The sequence below is a fragment of the Cebus imitator genome, unplaced genomic scaffold, assembly GCF_001604975.1.
Source record: "Cebus imitator isolate Cc_AM_T3 unplaced genomic scaffold, Cebus_imitator-1.0 Scaffold293, whole genome shotgun sequence".
In the NCBI taxonomy this organism is placed as follows: Eukaryota; Metazoa; Chordata; class Mammalia; order Primates; family Cebidae; genus Cebus; species Cebus imitator.
This window is the reverse complement of record NW_016107608.1, coordinates 832,994-853,576: the sequence shown is the minus strand read 5'-3', so window position 1 is coordinate 853,576 and position 20,583 is coordinate 832,994.

Sequence of the window (20,583 nt, the reverse complement as noted above, 5' to 3'; positions counted from 1 at the left end):
ACTTCTATTACCCTATATTATCTGAGCTTTGTTTTAAGGATATATGTTCTTTTCAGGTATAAAATAAAAATATCAAAAATTTATTATCTGCCTATTATTTGCCAAGCTGAGGGCTTTTAAATGTTTTATGTACAGTTAATAACATAATAACATTATTTTTTTTTTGCTATTATAAAGAGAAAAACTCTCTTCAGATTCCATAGTGATCCCCATGGAAGGACGTGGATCAGTTTACTCTGTGACAAGCCAATGCTTCAGTTAAACTCTGCGACCCATGGAGGAGCAATTATAATTGACCAGGTTTTGATCTCTGCTGTAAACTTTAAACTGGAAGTCAGTCATACTAAGCACAGCTCAAATCTTAAGAAATAAATTGGAGGATAACTCTTTCCTAAAAACATGACTGACAGGCAGACAAAATATTTCTACTAAGAAGTTCAGATTGAATATTACGTTGAATAATATGTTTTCTATTGTAAAACCTTCAGTGTTCTTTAAAACAACAATGTAGATATCTGGTGCAAACCCCATGCTATCACTTCCATTTCAGAGCTCAACTCACTCTCAGTGATAAGATGTGGAATGATCTGCCTGCGTTACAAAAATTGCATTTATATTCATTTCTTTTTTTTTTTTTTTCTCATCAGGCATTTATAGAAACAGGCATTACAAAGAAACGAGTTTAATAACTTAATGTATCTGATGAGGGGACATGTGATTTGAGGTGAGTTATTTACAAACTGTGTACTTTACAATATTTCTATGTGAATAGCCCGTGATCATGGCCACAAGAAAAAATATGATTATAAAGTAAGCGTAGAAAAAATAAATGTCTCCTTTTTCACCACGCTTTTTGCCAGTCTCTATATGAGTTAATTTTTGCCTTAATTCATTATAATAATGTTATTCTAAATTGCATTTAGTAGCAAGAAGTTTTGTTTTTGTTGTGACATATTTTGGCTTAAAGCAATTCTGTGAGCATTCTTCTTCAATGTAATCTTATTTCTTGTATTTTTAGTGAGATATGTAACCTATATATTCACTTCTTGGCTAGAAATTGAGAGATACATACTGTGAACATTTCAAGTGATGTTTTACGTTTTAGATGTGTTCCACTTGTCCTGGAACAAGTGAAGTGACAAAAATATGTTGGTAAAATATCAAGAACAAAGACATTTTCAACTAAATTTAAAGTATAACCAGAGAACACGTTTTTAGACATATCACAGCTGGAACCAGTCCTGATTTGGCATGGTGAATGTCTGAGCAGTGATTTTTATGCTTTTTTTGCAAAAAGACAAGTCTTTAACGTCGTTTCCAACTAGTTCAATAACAGTAGGATAACTATCTTGTAGATTAAAAATAATAAACTTTTGTCTTTCTTATGATGGAGTATCTAGTATGCATTCATCCTGTTTTCCTTCTTGATCTTATTTGGATGGAGAAACAGCATTAGTTTAATAAGAGAAACAAACAGAAAACTCTTTCTCCATGCCATTCTTTCACATGGATTGGACAACGAGATGTAACTGAAATGCCTGAAAAATCTATTTGAAAGGGACTTTCACATCTGAAAAAAAAAAAAAAAAAACCTTTTCTGCTTCCTGCAACTTGTACCTAATGAGAAGAGTTCCAGTAACCATTTTTTGTCTTTGAAGCTAGAAATTATGATATTCAGAAAGATAGAAGGACTCTAAGTCCTTCAAGTGTTTGTGAAACGACCATATTAACCCCAGACTGGCTACCTCTGTAATTCTTCTACAAAAGATCATAAACTTATTTATTTAAGGAACTGAAAGCTTTATTAGTTTACAGCTTTGCTAGTTGTTGTGTGCAATTTCCATATTATTAATTTGATGCCTTTGTGGATCTGAGATTGTTTTATTTTTACATATTTTTCCATCTTTCTTAGCATTCAAATCATCTCTCCTCTCAAACGTCAATAAAATTAATTTCTATGCTTTTAGTCCTATTCGTATTTGTGTATTTTTCTTAGAATATAGTTTATGCAAATGGACTGAAGAATGTAAATTGCTTGTTTGAGTGGTTTTAACAACAGTTAACTGTTGTTTCTAGCAATGCATTTTTAGGAACATACAGACGCTTCTCAAATTATTGTTGGTCCAATATAGATTTTTTTAAAACAATGATGTATTTAGTGTTTATATATAAAATATAAGTTATATCTGCTATTTATAAAGAAAAAATGTGATAGATTTAAATCTGGATATACAGCTGAAACAATAATGATCAGCCGCTGACAGATTTCTGCTCCCTGAAGCATACAAAGTCTCAGTTGTGCTTTACTCACAGTGCTTCAAAAGATTTTTGATCCTTAGATAAAGAATTTGCTAATACTTTAAAGTTTTAAACTTAAGATCTATAAGGATTTCTCTTTTTTGGAGTCTGATATGTGATAGTTTTACTTAAGCAAGCAAATGCCTACAATCTTTAGACCAACAACTCATCCTTAGGCTTTTTTAGAATACCAACATTACAGTGAGAAAATATAAGTGACATCCAAAAACCTCAGCTAAGGATATAATATAAAGAAGGAAAAAAAATAACCTGAAGACTGGGTACTTTACGAATTCACATTGAGGGTAATTTAATCCTTTTTCTGTCCTCCAAACATCTATTATTGTCATCTCACAGTCTTGCCAACTCAAGGTATAAAGCTAATAGCACATTCACCATAAAAAAATTGATGGCCCTTTATCCCATTAAATTTGAGCCTTTCTCTTCTATATAATTACATGTTGGTTTTCCCATTTTTTAATTTTGAATCTATATGCTATGGAATGAATTGTGTTTCTTCTTTTTCTCAAATTCTTGTTGAAGCCCTAACACCCAATGTAATTGGAACTAAAGTTTTTAGGAGGCACTTAAGGTTAAATGAGGTAAATAGGAGTGAGGTCCTAATCTAATAGGATTGTGGTCTTGTAAGAACAGGAAGAGAGAAAGAGAGAGAGAGAAGGCATTGGCAGGAGGGGGTCAGGGGGAGACAGAGAGAGAGTGTGAGAGAGAGAGAGAGAGAGAAAGAGAGAGAGAGATTTTTCTATATTTAGAAAGAGAGAGAGAGAGAAATTTCTCTGTATTTACAAACACCAAGTAAAGATCAGGTAAGGACACAGAGAGAAGCAGCCATCTATGAGTCAGGGAGAGAGTCCTTCCCAGAGCCCAACTATGCTGGAATCCTGATCTCAGACTTCTAGCTCCCAAAACTGTAAGAAAATAAATTTATGTTGTTGAAGTCACACAGTCTCTGGTATTTTGTTATGGCATCCCAAGCAGGCTAAGACACTGTTTTATTTTAATTTACATTATTATTTGCAGTTTTTCTTTTCTTCTTTATTATGAGATTTTAGACATATGTTTTATTTTTCCTTGTAATACCCAGTATTCAGTTTATTTCTTTGTAGCTACTCAATTAATATGCTTGAGCACATCTAAAAATGACTAAAGGAAATTCCCAATTATAATTGAATCTAGAGATGAGCATAGTATCACAGCATATGAGGATGAATGAAATCATGAAGTTCACATAGCCAAGCATTTAAGTAGTGCTTTTAGCTCAGGCACTTCCTTAAGATTTTTAACAGCTTGGGTCTCCCCCTGAAGTGGCACCACAATGATTGTAGAATATGCATGACAGAAAATTGTTCTTCATGTTTTATCATTGTTCTTTAGAACTGGAAATAGTTCTTTAAAATGTATATTTCTGAGAACAACCACTACTCCCAGTTCTGATCCAATTATTCTGAATAAAGCCCTAGAATCTGTAATTTTAAAACAGTTGAAGCAACGCTGGTATAGATGGACCACAGATACCTTTGGGAAACAGCTTTCTAGTTATTTTCTTCTTCATGTGGTTGATTGTTACCTACAGAACACATCTCAAAATGCCTTTTTACATCACTTAAAGAATAAAGGAAAAAAATACTTGAGAAAGGATATATCCACACAGAACTCCAATGGTAATGACGGTGAAATTACAGTTTCTTATGATTCCAGCTACCAATGAGTTGTACCTATCAAAAAAGAAGCACATTATTACTGAACTTTTCAGTATTCACAATTTTTTTGAGGAGTAAAGCATGACAGATTTAAATCTGGATACACGAGTGAAGGAATTATGACCAATTATTAATAGGATTTATTCACTATACAATGAATCTACCTCTGCTACAATGTCATGTAACAATGAATGAATAAGATAGATTGGTGGACATAGATCAATAGTCTTAACAGGAGCAATATTTTTTAATAAATGCAATCAAATTAAAAGATATCTACAAGGCTGTTCAGACAACTAAAACAACTCTTATTAAAAGAATGATTGGAAATGTGACTCGTATCCATTGAGTATTTGTTATGTGATAGGTAATGTTATAGTTACAACTTTTCCAGTTAATGTTATCACTCCCACCTTTTAGATGAGGAAATTAAAACTCAGGGTGGATTAAAGAAATTAAAAAAACTTTCCCAAGACAGAAAACTTACTGACAGAGTCGGGAAATAAAGCTGGACTTCCTGAATACAGTGCACTTAGGCATTTTATACTACTTAGGGCATAAATTTCTATAGGGCTGAGTAATGTTCAGTGTCTGTGTATTTAGATTTCTTTATTTTATAACTACAATTTATTTATTTTTTCCAGAAAGATCAATTTATTTAGGTTAATAGAATCATAGTCATTTAGCCTTGTAAAATAAACTATTTATTTTTATTTTTACTGTTTAAGTAAATTTTTAAATTATATTTTAAGCTCTGGGGTACTGTGCAGGTCTTATAGGATTGTTACATAAGTATACACATGCCGTGGTGGTTTGCTAGGTATTTCTTCCAATGTTATTGCTCCCCAATCTCCCACCCCCTGCTATGAAGGACTCCTTGTTTAATAAATCGTGTTGGGAAAAATGACTAACGATGTACAGAAAGCTGAAACTGGACCCCTTTCTGACACCTTATCCAAAAATTAACTTCGGATGGATTAAAGATTTAAACGTAAGACCTAACACCATAAAAACCCTAGAAGAAAACCTAAGCAATACTGTTCAGGACATAGGCATAGGCAAGGACTTCATGACTAAAACACCAAAAGCAATGGCAACAAAAGCCAAAATAGACAAATGGGATCTAATTAACTGAAGAGCTTCTGCACAGCAAAAGAAACAATCATTAGAGTGAACCATCAACCAACAGAATGGGAAAAAAATTTTGCCAGCTACCTATCCAACAAAGGGCTAATACTCAGAATCTACAAAGAACTAAAGCAGATTTACAAGAAAAAGACAAACCCATCAAAAAGTGGGCAAAGGATATGAACAGGCACTTTTCAAAAGACATTTATGCAGCCAACAAACATATGAAAAAATGCTCATCATCACTGTTCATTAGAGAAATGCAGATCAAAACCGCATTGAGATACCAGCTCACACCAGTTAGAATGGTGATCATTAAAAAATCTGGAGACAACAGATCCTGGAGAGGATGTGGAGAAATAGGAAGATTTTTACACTGTTGGTGGGAGTGTAAATTAGTTCAACCATTTGGGGATTCCTTAAGGACCTAGAAATAGAAATTCCATTTGACCCAGCAATCCCATTACTGGGTATATACCCCCAAAATTGTAAATCATTCTATTATAAAGACACATGCACAGGTAAGGTCATTGCAGCACTGTTTACAATAGCAAAGACCTGTATCCAACCCAAATGCCCAACAAGGATAGACTGGATAAAAAAAATGTGGCACATATACACCATGGAATACTATGCAGCCATAAAAAGGGATGAGATCATGTCTTTTGCAGGGACATGGATAAATCTGGAAACCATCATTCGCAGCAAACTGACACAAGAACAGAAAACCAAACAATGCATGTTCTCACTTATAGGTGGGTGTTGAACAATGAGAACACATGGACATAAGGAGGGGACCATTACACACTGGGATCTGTAGAGGGATGGGAAACTATTTATTTTTAAAATGTTTGATTGGATCCACTGTGATGAAACTATTCTTAGAGTAACAAAACCTATGCCCTTGATTTTATCTAATGCATTACTGAAATATGATAACTGGCCTCATAGCAATTTTGATTATCAAAATTATAAACAGAAAAATAGGCCAAAGATCTGTTCTGAGCATCAATATTTTTCTGAAATGGGAGAATTTTAAGATAACCTTTGCTCTAGTATTCTCTTCAGTATGAGCCTCTTTGTGCTTTCCTTTGAGCATTAAACTTTTCAGGAAACTTACATTAGCCATGAATATGACCCCAGTCCCAGAGGAGTGTGGCTGCAAAGTAGAAAGATTCAATTACATGGAATAAAAACTACAACATCCTCCAATCTCAGAAGAACTGTATGTCTGAGAAAAGCTTGCCATTACTCTTGGCAAGAATAGAGAATTATTTCTCTGGAGACCATGGCCATTATGTATTTTCCTGAAGGCTAAAGAACACCAAAATGTGTGTTTTTATAACTGTTATCAATTCAACCAACTGGAACCTCTCAACCACCTGCTGAAGCCAAAGTAAATTGAGAGAAAGAAAGAGAGACAGAGAACAGTAAGTTGTCACTTAACCACTGATAACTTCTTAGAAACTGTGACTTTAAGTAAAATGACCAATTTGGCCATAGGCTATCTTATTAAAACAAGAGTTAAGTTCCTATGGCATATTTTGGCCACAAAAATATTATTATACTTCTATGTAAAGGCCAAAACATTTTTAATATTAAACATCAAAATAAATGTGACATTTACATATACTTAAGAACAATGAATAAACACAAGTAAGATGGTTATTTCCCCAAGTATTCCTGTTCAGGTTTGCAAGTAGTCAGAGCCTTTCCTGGCAGCTCAGGGCACCAGGTCGGACACACTGTAGAAAGGATACCATCCCGTCACAGGGCACACTCACACAGGGACTCACACTCACTAAGACTGGAGCAATTCAAACATGCCAACTAACTTAATATGTACTTATTTAGGATGTGGAAGAAAACTGGAGTATCCAGAGAAAATCCATGTAAACATAGTGGGAACATGCAAACTCTTCACAGACAGTGGCCTCAGTCAGGAATCTATTTATTTTTTTCTTATCAATGTTAAATGAGACAACACTGAACAAAACAATGCTATTCTAGGACCTGCAGTATTAGGATTTAGAAACATTCCAATCCCAACAAATCAGGTGAACTTTGTCTTCCCTGTCTCCTTCCAAGTTTACCTAGGAATTTGCTTAAAACAGAAGAGTCTTTGCTGAGTATGGCAATGTTCAACTCGAACAAAAGTCATGATATTTGACAGACACCCATACAAGGGTTGTCACTGAATAGGTTAGAATATTTGTTCTCTTTAGCCATTTTGGATTGGCTTCAAAGCGCATTACCAGATAGTTTTAAAGTAGTAGAGATTTTATGAGCATCAGTGGCTCTTTTGTGTGTTAATACATTCCCTATTGACACCCCTGACCTTCACAATAATTTCACTACAGTGGTAGATTTGAACTTGAATCCAGATGGCTATGGTAAATATTGTGGTTAGACAAGTTTAATCATGTTTAGAATTGATGCTTTTCAATCATTGTATTCACTTCTTATGGGCATGTGCATGTGTAACCTAATGATATAATTTAGAATTCAACCGTATTTACTACCAAAGAAAGTACACCTTATATATGTGGTTAATGGTCCAGTACAATGGACCTATGCAGTCCAGTGAAATTTTACTCACTTAGTATTGAATGGTTGCTCTTGCACTTTGCATGATTGATTTTCATCCACATATGCTTTTATAATATGCTTTGATCATTTGGAAAACATTGGTTCAATGATTTATTTAGATTTTTCAAAATTATAGCTACATTTTATTTATAATATCAGAAAGTCACATTTGTTGATATGATTAACATGATAAGAAACTGTAAGTATTTGAAAGAAGTCAAGCTCACATTTTCCTAAATTACAATTTTTCACTTGAGAGTCAATTGTACCATTGACAAAGATACTATCAATTGATTTTCTTATATTGACAGGTTTTCTTTACTTATTCTCCAGATTATATCCACCTAAAACTGAAATCTGAATAATCACTATTTATCGTCATTCAAGTCAAAATAATGTTCTGTGAAATGATGAAATTGGCATCTCATACAAAAGGACAAGTATTCCAAGAGACAACAATCTGACTTTAAAATCTCTTTCCTTCAAATATCTCTCTCTCCAGTTCATTCCACCACACCATCCCCACAAATCACTGACGTGTTTCCTGTCACAGAGTGCTTTGTATTATAAAAATGGAATTATGTGGTACGGTAAGTACTCTTTTTTGTGGCTTTTTTCATTAAGCATCGTTATTTTGAGATATATTGATGTCATTGAGTAAGTTGCTTAAGATATTTTATTATTGAAGCGTATTTCATTGTATATACATCTCAGTATTTGTATATCCATTTACCTGTTAAGGGGTACTATGTGGTTTTCAGCTTGGGGATTGTATCAGTGTGTTTTCACATTGCTGAAAACTACATACCTGAGGCTAGGAAATTTACAAAAGAAAGAGGTTTAACAGACATACAGTTCCATGTGGTGGGTAGGCCTAACAATCATGGCAGAAGGTAAAAGTCGTCTCACATGGTGACAGACAAGAGAAGAGAAAGCATGTGCAGGGAAATACCCCTTTATAAACCTTCAGATCTCATGAGACTTACTCACTATCATGAGAACAGCACAGGGAAGACCTGCCCCATGATTCAGTTACCTCCCACCAGGTCCCTCCCAGAACACAAGTAGAATTCAAGTTGAGATTTGGGTGGGGACACAGCCAAAGCATATCAGGGCTGTAACAAATAAAGCTGCTATGAACATCTTTCTAGAGGTCTTTTTGTGGTCACATGCTTTTATTTCTCTGAAGTACTTTGCAGTAGAGTGGCTGGATCATATGGTAGGTAGGAATATGTTTAGCCTTTTAAGAAACTGCTCTGTATTCTAAAGTTGCACTATTTTACATTCACACTAACAGTAATTCTAGTCTGTGCTACTCCATCTTGACCATAAAAGTAGTTTTAATCGTTTTTTATTCTTTGCTGTTGTGAAAGCTTCCTTGAAACATAGAGAAAATTAAATTTTTAATAAAAATAACTTTTTAAAAGGCTTTCTAAATTCTGATATTTGCTGAAACTGTTTTCTTGTACTTATACAGCATTCATAGGATTTTAACCAAATATGCCCAATAATTTCAACATTAGATAATTTTATTTACTGAGAAAGGAAGATAAAGTTGATTTCAATGACATTTCTTCATTTTATGAAATCTATGTTATCTACAGGGAGAGTACAAAGATTAGAATTCCTATATTTTGCTTTTTATGTTTAAATAGTCAGAAAATGTTGAAGCAGACAACAAATATCTACTCCAGGGAAATATCTAGAGGTTTTGGAGTGTGATGAACTCTCTCTGGAAACCTTACCTTTCAAGGTAAGAGTTTTTAAAGCTTTATTCTCTCTATTATTGTCCAATTTTAAGTCATTTATAGACACCAAATGTCTATGTTACTTTTAAAGTTCTGATTGCATGGCACTGCATTTTTATTTAAAAAGTAACTCCCCTTTTCTGAACATTTCATTGTCTTCATTAAAGTTAGAATTAAATAAATGTTTATTTGTTGGCTGTATTAAAATGTTAAATTTATTTTTCTATCTGTATCTTATATAATGTGTTTTATCAGAAATGTAGACCATATCCCAGGTGGAAACCTAGTCTATTTTAAAATATATTCTTATTTAATAGTGATATACTCATCTGTGGTATAATTTTTTAAACATATTTCATAATCATAATTTCTATGCTATATATTCAGTTTAGATTTTGTTAGTGATACTATGGGATACATTGATTATTAAGTTGTAAACCCACTGAACACCTCATTGAAGAAGCTATAGTTCTTCCAGGCAATACATTTTTATTGAATAAATAAATATTTCTTTAAATTTCTAAAATATTGTTATTATTTTAAGACAGAGTCTCATTCTGTGGCCCAGGCTGGAGTGCAGTGGTGCGATCATGCCTCACCACAACCTCTGCCTCCCAGGTTCAAGTGATTCTCCTGCATCAGCCTCCCAAGTAGTTGGAATTACTGGCATGCAGTACCATGCCCAACTAATTTTTGTATTTTTAGAAGAGACAGATTATCACCATGTTGGCCAGGTTGGTCTCAAACTCCTGACCTCTGGTGATCCACCTGCCTCAGGCTCCCAAAATGGTGGGATTACAGGTGTGAACCACTGTGCCCGGCCCTAAATTAGTTTTTACATGGCTTTTCACTGGTACATTTCAGTTTTCTTAAAATATTACTGAGGGGTGAGAATTACGAAAAAGTATATGTGAGCGAATTAATTTTTTTTCACATGAGAATCTGAATTCTTGGTTAATTGTAATTATAGCTAAAATGTATTGGCTGCCTAATGTGCCAGCCTCTAAGCTAAGTGCTTTACATATATTATTTTCTTCAATACTTTCAAGGGCCTCATAAACAATGTACTGTTTTAACTCAGTGTTACTGCTGAAGATAATGAGGTTGACTGCAGTGATTTGCTAAAGAACACAGAGCTAGGAATTAGCAGAGTTAGGATTTAAACCAAGCTAATCTGATTCCACAGACTTCACTATATTTGTAATGATAATAGGTATACAGTCTATTTTTTGAGAAGGAAGAAATTTCCTCCTTCTAGTTTTGTGTTTTGGAACTACACTGTTATATTTTGCATATTATACCAGCTTTTCTAGTATAAAAAAAGACTGAGAGGTATAAGCATTTCAGAAGTTTTTGCTATGTTAAAAAAAAAGCAAGACACTTCAGCTTTGACTCACAGATAAAAATAAATGAAACAGGTATTTGTAGCAAAATCAGAAACTCCTAAAGATTATGAAATATTCTTAACCGTCAGCTGTTCCAGAAAGAAAAGCAAGTTTCTCCTTGAATTATTATCTCTGCAAATGTTGTTGCATAACTATAGATATCAGTGTTCCAAAATTCACAGATAAAATTTTCTTTTATAAGAAATGTGTAATTTACAGGGAAAAAATGTATTTTTATTTTTTTATTTCATTTTATTTTTATTTTGAGGATAAGAAACAGTCAAGGAGACCAGGGTCTTTTTTATTTTTATTTTTCCTTTTTTTTGTTTGTTTGTTTCAATTCACATGGGAAAATGCCTCCTTTTTTCCTCATGTTTGAAATGTTGTCTCTGTGTTTTTATGATGGAGACAGAATAAGGTGCCAGTTTTGTTACTTTACTAAGTGAGCTTGAATAGGTAGCATCCTCATGCATAATGTCAAAGATAACCACATAGAATGTCATTTAATTTATAATATGGTCACTGGCAAACTCAAACGAAAACATACTCTCACTAATTGGATCTGGAGGCAGTATCTAAGAGATAATTTATACAGCTCATAAATGCAAGGTAAGTCATGAAGTTCACGTGTCCAAAGCAATATAAAGAAACAGAAAAGTGGCCCCACAAAGTATAGACAAGCACATTTATTAGGCTTCAGCCATATGGACAGCAGCTTTTAGTATGGCAATGGGAGTGTTTAGACACTCTAATTTCTGTGGGGAAGGCATCATTCTTTGAATTAGTCACTTGTGATCCCTGATTCTTTGGGCTGTGGTAACACAGAGAGCCTCTCACTTAAGAAGGATGGTGATGGGCAGGCGAAATTAGTTCTGCTTTGTGTTCTAGGGAAAATCTCTATTTCTCCTGCTTTTTCTTGACATTGGCTTTCCTCAATGTATGGTCCTAGGCTGATATGGCCTCAAGACTGTGAAGCCATCAAACTTGATAACCTCTTAAGTCAGAGCGAGAGTTCCATGCCACAGATATCACGCTGAAGCTTTCTGCCCACCAGTACCCAGAATCATTAGAATTGATAGCATTGCCTTTTTCAATAATGTATTTACCTTTCCAAATTCTAAATATTAAAAATCAGTCACAAAATTTGAAAAATGCCAAGAAAATTGAATACTCTTGGATGAATTACAGCTTAACTATCAACAAAGGGACTTTATTGATTAAAGGAATTTATTGAAGAAACGCTGAAAATGTTTGGACTTCTTGCTCTTGTTTTCTGTAAAACGTTGAGGTTGTCATTTTTGGGAGCATGTATGAAAAGCCATGACCATCGAATCAGTCAGTGTTTCTTACAGTCCTTGCCATAAAATATATGTGTGACTGTATTTATTCATAAGGGTGTGTCATTCTTGCAAATAAAATCAATGTTAGCTGGCATGTATATTTTACATAAATCCTGTGCCTCGTGTTCCATAAAATAAAATAAAAAGTTTTGGAAATGAGATAAAGTTTTAAATTTACAATTTTGACACATGATTCTGTGTAATGCTATAAACCTTGCTAGGAGATCTGAATTGTTATTCTAATACCCAATAATGTTCATTGGTATTTTCTAGTGTCAAGTTTTCACAATTTGTTATGGTTCCTTGTAAAAGCTCCTCAAATTAATAATTCTTTCATTAAACAATTTTAAGTATCTCTAATGATTAGTTAAAAGGTATGAAGAATGTTACAAATATTTTATAAGAAAGAAGAAATCCATTACCTTGTTGTCAGATATGTTTTAAATCACTGCAATGCAAAGCGTCATTGACTAGTGCACTTCATAGGCATTTTGAACATACTCAAAGCATGTAAAGGACAAAAACTCCGACAATATCCATTGAGACAGTTCTAACTGCTCATAAGAATTTATGCACAATTTTGCAGTATATCAAAGGATGGTATTTAAAAAACATAGTAATGTATTTTCTGCAATAGACATATTGTCTATCAATAGCACCTCAACATAAAGTGCATTCTTGAGAATTCTGAGGAATTTTGACCGTTTTTCCAAATCCCAAGTAGGCTACTGTCTTTGGGAACTTTGGAAACACTAGCTGAGGTCAAATAGGCACTGCCCAAATTAAGTACATGAAAACCTCTAACTTGCAAACGAGTAGAATGCTGATTCAATAGGCTTAATTCCTGCTGCTATCTTTCCAATTTATTAGAACTGATATTTATTATTTTTAAAATCTCCCCTTTCCTAACATATCAGACTGTGTTTCCTTATAAAATTGTCTTTTTTCAAATTAAACCCATTTTAACACTATTATTTGCATTGTTATTCAGGTCAAAATATTTCCCAACACTCATTGTATAATTCCTTTTTTAATCTATGCATTTCTTAATTGAAAGTAATATGGGTAATTTTATAGTGATCTTTTTGTTACTGCTTCTAACTTATTTCTACTGTGGTTCAAAAGCATACTTTGTATAATTTAATCCTTTGAAATTTTTAAAGGCTTGATTAATGGTCCAAGATATGCTTAATTTTTGAAATTGTTTCAAGTGTAGTTGAAAAGAACATGCATTCTGACTTCTGGGAAGCCGTGCACTGTATTTCTCAACTAAATCTTTCTGTTACTCATGTCTCTCTAAACTTCTATATCCTTACTAATTTTATGTAATAGTTTTGTGTAACTTTTCATGTGATGTGTTCAACTTCCCATTATAAATGTAGACTTATCCCGTTTTTTTTTTTTTATTTGGATCCTTTTTAAGGATGTGCTTACTTGCATGCAAATTTATAAATCTCATATCTTCCTGATGATATTAACCTTGTATTACCATGAAATATTTTTTATTTCTCACAGTACTTTTGGCTTTGAAATCTAATTTTAATATAACTACAGTAGCTTTATTTTGATCAGTTATTTAGACATGTATCTTTTTTCCATGATTTTACATTTGATATTTCTTTCTTCTTGCATGTTGTGTCATATAGTTGTTTTTAAGAAATCAAGGCAGCCATATTTGCATTTTGTATATTAATATCTAATATAATTATAGATATATATTAGTATCTAGGCTTCTGATCACATGTATGTTAGAATTCTTCATGGTAGTATTTATGTATCTTTCCCTCTCTTCTGTATTTATTTTTTGTCTTCTTCTGATCTTTTAATATATATTTCAATGCAATAATTATCTTTTCAGCTGTGTTTACTCTCCTGTTAAAACTATTTGTTGACTTCCACCAGACCACAGTATCCTGATTATTTTTGCATTTCATGAGAAGTTTTTCTCACTGTCCTTTGTCGATTTTTTCTATGTTACCGTGCTTTAGAGTTACTCCCTTCTTGGTCTTGACCTCTCTGTAATCTTATTCTTTCTTCATTCACTATAGGAGTCTTATAAATCCAAGTATCATGCACTTGTGAACTCTGTTATTTATATCTCCCCCACCCCCACTATTTCCTCTTCTGACCTGAATGTCTATATATCAAACTATTCAAAAATTTCAGGAATTCTATGCCACATTTTTTCCCCCTTCATTTCTGTTTTTTGCTGTTTTGTTGACATTCTTTCACAGGTTAAATGCTTCTAATATGAAAAAGTCCTTTCTCAATCTCTTGCTGCATCCTCACTAGTACTCTTTCTCTCCTTTTTGATATTTTGTGTTGTTTATTGATTAAGTTATCCTTACAAATTGCCTTCTTTCTTTATTCTCAGTTGGCTGCCATCTAGCTCTGTTCCTATCATTTTACGCAAACATTTCCAGTAGAGAACATACATAATTCTCATTGCTATTAATTGTAATAAGAATATTTTAATCCTTATACTTTTCCTAGCTTCATCCATTTATACCTTGCCAGTTCTCACTTAAACATTTTTCACTTGGCTTTCCTTACACCATCTGGTTTTCCTCAATCCTCATAGATCATTACTTCTTTGTCTTCTTCATAGCTTTATTTTTCTCTGTCTTTCTTTAAATCAGGTATTCCCAGGGTTCTCAATTAATTATGGCAGAATAAGGTAGGTTTCATTTGTATGTGTGTATGAGTGATTCAATAGTGCCTTTCTCATACATACTCTTAAAATTATTGATCAAACAGTATTATATCTACTTGATCATTTGTCACTTTACTACAGGAACATTTATTGAGCAATGATATTATGAATGAAATATGTTGAGATATAGTCAACATTTGGAAAATGGTAGCTTGTGATAAGTACTTGTTTGATATATAAAGGCAATGGAATCATTAAGGGTTTGACATCCCGACATTTTCTATATCTGGTATACGTAAAACTTTTGCATCAAAAATTAAATTTGACCCTCTTCCTATTGCTGATAGCCACATCAACTATTTAAATTAGTTCAACAAATATTTTTGAATATGCACTTTATGTATGGTTTTATGAAGAAGCGAATCCCTGACTTTCATGTGTTCCTAATCTATTTGGAGATAAAAACTGCAAAAATACCAAAAATTTGGCTGCATTATACAGAATTTACACAATTGGTTTAAAACAATATTATATCAGGTCTGCGTAATAGAATTTTAATATAAATCATTCATATAATTTTAATTTTTTTCTAGTCATCACATATAAAAAGTAAAAACAAAAATAAGTAAAATTAACTTTGTTAACATTTTTATTACAGAATATCCAAATGATTATTATTTCAACAACATAAAAATTATTATTGAGACACATTACATTGTGTTTTTCACTCTAAAGTTTTCAAAATTCAATGTTTCCTTTATGCTTACAGCGTATCTAAATTCAGGCTCTGAATTTTCATTGCCAATGTGACATGTATCTATAAATATTATAGAATGTAGAGTTCAAGTAGTTTCATCTAACAAGGTTTTTCAAAATTATCTTTCTTTAAAAATGTGTATCATGTACCAAAATAATGTTTTTACTATCTGCATTTTATAGAAAACAAAATTTCTTTATAACTTATAATTTGGTTTTCAAATAAAAGCATATGCATTAAAAATCTACAGATGTTCAGATTGCACAACTGTGTTAATTATTTGGTTTATTTGGTGTTATGTTCATCAAATTCAAAGGAATATTGCCTGAATTGAAGAGTAATTATAACTTTATTAATATCTAAAAAGCTCCCTTCAGATTTTTCTTTTCTTTTGCAGGCAAAGCCTATGACTCTGTGAATTATTCTTAAAAAAACATAAATATTGAGTCATGATAGAAAAATGCAGACTCATATCTGTATATGTACAACTTCAGTTGCAACACTTTCTCTTATTTTACACAACTCAATCTATTTAACTAGGTCACAATGAGGTTTTCCTTTCATTTTCATTGGTGCTTCAATTTTTTCCACTGATATGCCCTGTGATGTTAGTGAGAAAACATCATCCATACTGTCACTTTCTGTCTTTGATTACTGAATAATTGTTAAGCATTTATTTTGTTTCATGAATAATCTTGAATTTGAAACAACAGTGCAAGTAAGTCTTTGTAGGACTCCGTAATTCAGCCATTGAACATTTGCAACAGGCATAAGATCATTAAATTGTTTTTTCTCTTTCAGTGGTTCCAAAAACTGTTGCTATTCATAGTATTTGCGTGTATATTCCAAAAACTTCTAAAAACTTCATCCCTGACACTTTTTACATTCTTTACTTCAAAAAAATTGAAGACAAATATTTTAAATATGTGTGACATAATCCAATAAAGCCAAAAGAGAAACATTATTCTGTTTCAGAATTCCAAGAAATTTGAAACATAATGTAATCTAGCAGAAATTTCTTCTTTGAGCAATGTAAGTAATTTTAAAATTTTCGATGATATAAATTCAATTTCTGAGGCTATAAATGGAAATGGCATTTCTTTATAAATTTGAAAATCCTTTGAAAAAAGGACATGCCCAAAGTATTAATTGATCTGTTGTACAATTAATCTAAACCTAAAATATGAAAACGTTAAAATTTTAAATTAATTGATCATCAATACTATTAGAAAGATCTTATATGGGCAATGTGTTGGTGATAGTTAAACACCTTTTAAATCTTTATTGTGAAATATTTATATTTTTTTCAAGATGGAGTCTTACACTGTTATTCAGGCTGGAGTGTAGTGGTGCAATCTTGGCTCATTACAACCTCCGCCTCCTAGGTTCAAGTGATTCTCCTGCCTCAGCCTCCAGTGTAGCTGAGATTACAGGTGCCTGCCACCAGGCCCTGCCTAATTTTTTGTATTTTTAGTAGAGATGGGGTTTTACTATGTTGGTTGGGTTGGTCTTGAACTCCTGACCTCAAATGATCCGCCTGCCTTGGCCTCCCAGGGTGCTGGGATTACAGGTGTAAGCCATTGCACCAGGCCTATATTTTTCTTTTATTCATAATTTTCTAATAAAATTTTATAACTGAAATAATTTATTTTTACTCTCTGTCCATAGAATAATAACACCTCATTTTTTGAAAGATTGATTGAATGAGGAAATCAATTTAAATAAAATTTAAATACGTGGGTTCGTACACAGTGAAGTTGTTGCTGAGAAGCTTGGTATACTGTTACAAGGAGTACTTATAATTTGGATTATTTACCTTGATTACTTATCTTAGCCCGTGTTTTACCTTATGTTAGGAATCTTATCACATAAATTATTTATCTTAGCCAATGGTCTACCTTTTAACTTTGGAAATTCAGTGACAATTGTCTTGCTGAAATAGACTAATTTCAGGTGTTTCCGAGAGAATAACAGATCAAACCAGAATTTTTATGTATTTATGTCTTAAATAAATGTGACCTATAGATGTCTTAAATAAACGGTGTCACATAGATGGAAAGATTGAATTAAATAAATGTGAAAATATAACATCATTAGAAGACTTTTTGGTCAGGTTAGTATCAGAACAAATTAAATTAAATAAAGCAGCCCTGTAAATTATTTAACTTTGGATTGACCTAATCAACCATACTGGAAATACTCAAAATGCTCACAGCCTTCCATGTCCCAACATCACTCAGAGCCTTACCATCAGCAATGGACCTGTAGTCTATTCTTCCCATCAGCTTTGGCTCCTGTCCCCCCGACAGGCCTTGGTTGAGCACTTTCAATTTTTAATTTACTTACTCTCCTTCTAAGGTCCAAAGTCGATCAATTTGCCCAACCTGTCCATTTTTCCCTACTATTTTTTGATGAGCTATTTAAGTCCGATAAGTGTATACTCAATTTTCATAAGCTTGAGAGATAGCTTCTTTGAGACAATTTTTTAAAAATATTAATGTATTATTTTTACAGTACAACTTTAGAGGATGCATATATTTTCAATTTATATTCACATTTCTAACTTCACAGAGATCCTCAGGGTAATTCTCCAAGTACTGACAAAAGGAAAAAAAAAATAGGATACACACAGGAATTACAAGTGCTGAGTCTACAGAGTGAATATATGCAAATCGAGAAGTATTTAAAGGTATCAGCTGACCCAGTCTATTGTCTTTGCTTTCTCATATACCTCATTTATCTATGAAATATTTGCAGAGGGAGAGACTTTTTAGTCATTCCCAGGATTTAGGTTTCAGATGCATGAATGTGGACAGACAAATGATCAGAAACTATTTTCCAGGACTTCCATACAGATTTGAAACAAAACAAAAATGGAATTTATTTTAAAGTATCTTGTTTTTTTATATTTTTTTAATATCTAATGAGCATGACTTATGGTTGAAGCATACATGTGAATAAACTTAGTTGACAGGAGCAATTTAGCATTTCAGATTGCCATTCATTGAACTCACAACCGTTTAATAAGTACATGTTCTTAAAAGTCAGGGTAGTTTTTAGAGCGCCTTTTTGTTCCGTTATACCTTGTGCATTTCACCTAGTAATATACTGATTACACACCTTAAAAATCAAATCAAAACAAATTACAAAAACAAACTATAGATTGTGACAATTTATTAGATTCACCGTACATTTCATTTTAAAGGAATATTAACAATATTTCATATTCTTTTCTTTCTAATGAAAGAATATTATGTTAGCAAAATTATAACGCCTTGGCTTCTTGGCCTGTCAATTTTGAGTGTTTCCTATAACATCAGTGTTTTGTTTCTAAGTTATTTTACTGCAGCAGGCAGGACATCTAACTGAATACATTGCTTTCCTGAAACAGCCTGGACTGTAATTCTGTAGCAGTCCTGTTACATTACCATCTTTCAGGAGGCCTGTCACTAAGCCATGGCAGTAGGAAAGAGGAGCTGGAAAGGAACATTGATGAGGGCAGTTGCATTTGGTGATTTCCCAAGAGGAGACAAACACCAATCTACTGAAGGACTTTGGCTGCCAGCAGGTAAAATCAGGACATTGCCTTTATTTCCAACATATTAGGAATGTTTAATTCTGCCTTTCTCAGCTGGATGGAGAATACTCTGACAGACTCTGACCTTTCATGAGTGAAATCAAGGAATCTGAAGGTTATTTTACATCCTCCTAGCAATAAATTCATAAGCTTTACAGTCTGCATAAAAAAAAGTATGTAGCCTCGAGAATTTTTTAATAATCTATTTTTTTGTTGCAATTTCAGAAAAAAAAAACATATTCTATGGCATTCATTGGGTTTTATTTTTGATCTACTAAATGAAGATAATGACAGTTCCTTCAGAAGAAAGATTTTCTTATCTTTCTGGTATATAATGGCCGATGTAGCAATAGATAAGAAAGGCATAAACATCATTCATAATCTCAAGATGCAAACTGGTTTTCTCTAATTTGTGCACAGTGGTATCTGAGACATCTCTCTGGTTAGGCTAGCTTCATGATCTGTTGTTCACCTGTGGGGCCCCACCCTCCATTCACACCGGTCATTCCCCATCGTATGCCTTCACAACATCATGGATTTACCCCTGGGCTGGTCCCCTTCCTGGGAAATTCTCATCCCTCTTTGCCTTCTCTGCTGGACCACACTTCAGTTTTTCCATGAGTCCTTCTTGAAACGCTATAATCTGATAAATTCAGATGTCTCTTCTTTGTGCTCTCATACCACCTAGTGTAGTCTGTTATCCTAGCACCTTTTACTTGAAATGTAAGACTGATTATTTATTTAATATGTAGCAACAATGTCTCAATTGTTGTCTTTTGTCTCCAATGCATAACACACTTGCTAAAATGCAGCAGGCTTATATTCATTATTTAAATAAATGCATTAATGGAATTTGCTTTTTAATGCTTCTTAAAAATAGAATAAGCTCTTCCCCATAATTTAAAGTTGAACTCATTTCACAATTTTAATAGTGACTTTTTCCCAACAAAAAGCTTGTTAGAGAAGATAAACTACATATTTTTATGTGTCTGTGTTCTCTAAATTATATTTACTGCCACCACTATTTTAATCTTGAAGTTTATAAAAATATTTTAAACCAGTCTAAATGTGTATATCATTCATTTATTCATGGATTCTACTAGTTTTTCCTTATGTCTACTCCCCTTATATCTACTTTTCAGGAACACACCCTGCAAACCCTACACCTTTTATCTAATTACCTCTGTTGGTAAAAGCCCACTTTTGTTAAATCCAGCTCTGCTAATGCAACCCAACCCAATCGTCCAAGAGACCAACCAATTAATCTATAATTTTGCTCATTTCTTTTCTCCTGTTGTATTTACTCCCCTTTCTTTTTTTTTTTTTTTTTTTTTTTTTTTTTTTTTTTTTTTTTTTTTTTTTTTTTTTTTTTTTTTTTTTTTTTTTTTTT